Consider the following 3,721-nt stretch of genomic DNA (forward strand, 5'->3'; position numbering starts at 1 on the left):
TATTTTATTTCTAAAATTTTTCCTAAATTTTTCTTATTAACATTTGAGTTAATTATGGTTCCTCACTTTAGTTTAAATATTTTTTTCCAGACGTTCTAATTGTCCGGACCGACACTGATCACCGGAACAGTAGAATGTACGAAATTGCTACAAGGAAGGTGTTACAGATGAGGCCATTTTAATTGTCAAAAACGGCAATGAAGTCATTACTATGGGCTAGACCGTCTGTCTGAACCAGTCCCTGTCTTTGGGCCATAACTTGGGCTATAGACCTCAGATTTGGGCAAATGAGTTGTAACACCCCTATGTTCGGTACTGCGTTCTACTGTTCCGGTGACCAGTGTTGTCTGGACTGTCTAGGATGCCTAGAACTACACTTCGATATGAGTGAGGAGACATTAATTAATGAAATACAAGAAAAGAAAATACAAGAAAATCAAAGGAAAAATAATAGTAAAGAAATGCAACCAAGTTAAGCGAGCCGAGAACCCTAGTGATGGGTGACCGCACGGAGAAGTCATGGCGTGGACCGTTGAGTAGCCCTAGACTGCGGGGAACCCTGGAAATTAATTTTAAGACTTAAAGAGACATCAATTGAAGTATAAATATCATTAGAAATATCAAAGAAAAATTAAATAATTAGTACAAAGAAAAGTGAGAAATCGAAAAACGGACAAAACCCGGTGTTACCGAAAAATCGGGAATGCAACTCGAACAGGGGCATTGTGGTCATTTGACACCCCGAGTTGTCTTTTGACCTAAATGTCCATTGAAAATACATGATATTACACTTGGAAAATATAATGAAAAATTAAATTAGGGGTACCTAATATAAATAGCAAAAATGGGGTTCAAATTGGGTAATTAACACTTTTCACTTATTAAATCATTAAAAATGGGTGAGTGGAGCACTTTGGGGATTAAATTAACATCACATGGGCAGATTACTTCCACTAAACTTCATCTTTAACCTTGAGACTCACCATGCCAAATTGAACTCTCTCAAAACCTCCATTGCCGCAATTGGTTCAAGCTTCATCATCCTCTTCATTTCACCTCCAAACACCTAGGTTGCTTCATTAAAGTTTATCCCCACATCACAAGGAAGAGTTTGATACCAAAATCAAGAAGTTTAGTGAAGATTTGAGAAGTCTCATCCATAGGTAAGTTTGAGTTTTTGATTGTTGCTTTGTTAAATTTTGTAAGGGTGTTATGGGTGTTTGATTTATGAAGAAAATTTTGAGGTTTGATGTTGAATGGGAATGTGTACTTTTGGCAGCCATGGAAACACCTTGAAGATAGTTTACCCTTGCTTGTAAATGGTGGATTAGAAGGTTGATTAATTATTTGTGTATGGGTAATCATTTGGGTGATGTATATTTAGAATATGTAAATGTGAAATGAAATTTAAAGCTTGGAAATTAATGGAATGTAAATGTACCATTGTGGCAGTTTGTTAGCTCTTGAAGAATGCTGGAATTCATGCTTGGTTTATGGAATAATGATGTTAAAATGTGTTGATTGTTATGGCAGTTTGAGTGCATGAATGATGGTGTGAAGTTTGACATGTAAATGAGCATGAATTGGTGATTGAATTGTTGTAAATTGAGTTGGACAAATTCTGCACTTGTTGGTGTACATTGAATGTAATTGTAAGCTGTCAAAATGACCTATAAAATGTTGTAAATTATGTTTAGGTTGTGGTACAACCAGAATTGGTTTAAATGTTAAGTTTGGTGAGTGTTAAAAGTGATGCTTGATGTGTATGCAAGAATTTCAATAAGGCAGTTTGAGTTTTAGGCCTAGAACTTTAATTGTGTGGCTCCAATTGGTATGAGACCAATTGGAGGTGAAACTAGGCACAAAATGTGCCAACTTTCATGAAGGAAGCTTTCCAAAATTCTACTTGCAAGGTAGCTTGAAAAATGACCAAATCCGGATTAAGTGCAAGTAAGGCCTGAAAATTGACCATTTGGGCAGCAGTTAGTGTTTAGGCAATAACTCACTCAAAACAGGTCCAATTGACCTGAAATTTTAACCATGAATAGTTAAGACCCATATCTACAAGTCTTATGAAGACACCAAAGCCCAGAAATGACCATAAGCAAGTCAAAAAGCTTGCAAAATTCGAGTCCAAAAACTGGCCGAACCTAAAATGACCTAAAGTGACCTAAAATGACAAATTTTGGTGCAATTTGACTAGCAATAGTAAAATGACCATAACTTGGTCTACATAACTCAGAATGACCTGAAATTTTGTCCCACGTTCCATAAGACATAGATCTACAAGTTTGTAGTTTAGACCAAAACCTGAAAACTGAGGGAACTAGGTCGTCCGGCTAGGACAAACTAGTATCCCGGAATCCAGCAAATTGCAAGAAAATGCAGTATACACGGAAATGAACTTGGTAACATATACCAACCCTAAAAGACTATCGAATGTGACATATTAGTAACGTTAAAACCTAAATTACCTAAAACGCATCGAGGGTCAATATATTAAGTTGATTAAGCAAATAATAGCATTCAGTGAATTATTTATCAAACATTATCGTTAGAGACAGTTTAATTAAGTACTGAAACACTTCAAATTGTGTTTCTCAGTTAGCAAAGACTCAGGGAAGGGGAAGGAAACACTGAGTCAGAGCCAAGAGACAGTTATCAGAGGTTTGTGCATAGCTAGTTTTTAACTGATTTTGTTTTGAATATTTCATATGATTAAATGACATATTTTCTTATGTATTGTGTTTAACAAGCATTGGATTTAATTCAATGATTATTGAAATTGTTATAGTATGTATGAATTTAGCTTTGTGAAATGGTATTTCCACAAGTATTAAGCATTGTTATGGATTGAATAAATTATGTTTTGAAAAATTGTGATAGAACATGTTTTGAATTATGATGGTAATTTTCATGGAAAAATGCAAATTTATGATTTGAATTGTGATGAGCATAAAAATTATTGGATATTGGAATTGAATTTGAATCGAATTATATTGTAATTTATGCTTACTAAAAGGATTATGATATTGTTTTATATCTCACTATAGATGCTTGACTAGGTTATTACCCGTCTCTCTCATTTGTTGAGAAGACAATGGAGTTAGTTGTGTTTTGATTACCATTGTACGTGCACAGGCTTAGATTTTCCTCTGATTTGAGGTTAGATCTAAGTTTATTTTATCGTTATGGCCCTTGCGGAAGATTCATTATTGTGATGGTATCAGGCACGATGATTCGACCTCCCCGACCATAGGGAGTTAGAATCTGATTCGACCTCCCCGACCATAGGGAGTTAGAATCACATCGAATATGGCCCTTTCGGATTAGTCTTGCATAGTTAGTGAGATAAAGATTGATTTTTGAGATACATAATGATTTTTGAGATACAGAATGGCTTTTGAATGGTAAAGAATTGTGATTTCAATTATGGTTTATGTATAATTGATTTTGTTGGAATTACTTAAATGGTTAGTCATGATTTGATAAATTGAATTTTGTTATCAAAGTCATTTATACAAATGATTTACATTATTGTCAATGAATATTTTGAGTTTTGAAATTTGATGAGTATTCAGATTTCCAAATTATTACTGTAAATTTTATCAATATATATTGTACTATGTTTTAAATTATAATTGTGCACCACTGAGTTCACCACACATCGATAGCTTTATATGCTGTCGCAGGTAAAAAGAGCATAGAGCAGTGAATAAGT

This window comes from Hevea brasiliensis, chromosome 6 (genome assembly GCF_030052815.1).
Source record: "Hevea brasiliensis isolate MT/VB/25A 57/8 chromosome 6, ASM3005281v1, whole genome shotgun sequence".
In the NCBI taxonomy this organism is placed as follows: Eukaryota; Viridiplantae; Streptophyta; class Magnoliopsida; order Malpighiales; family Euphorbiaceae; genus Hevea; species Hevea brasiliensis.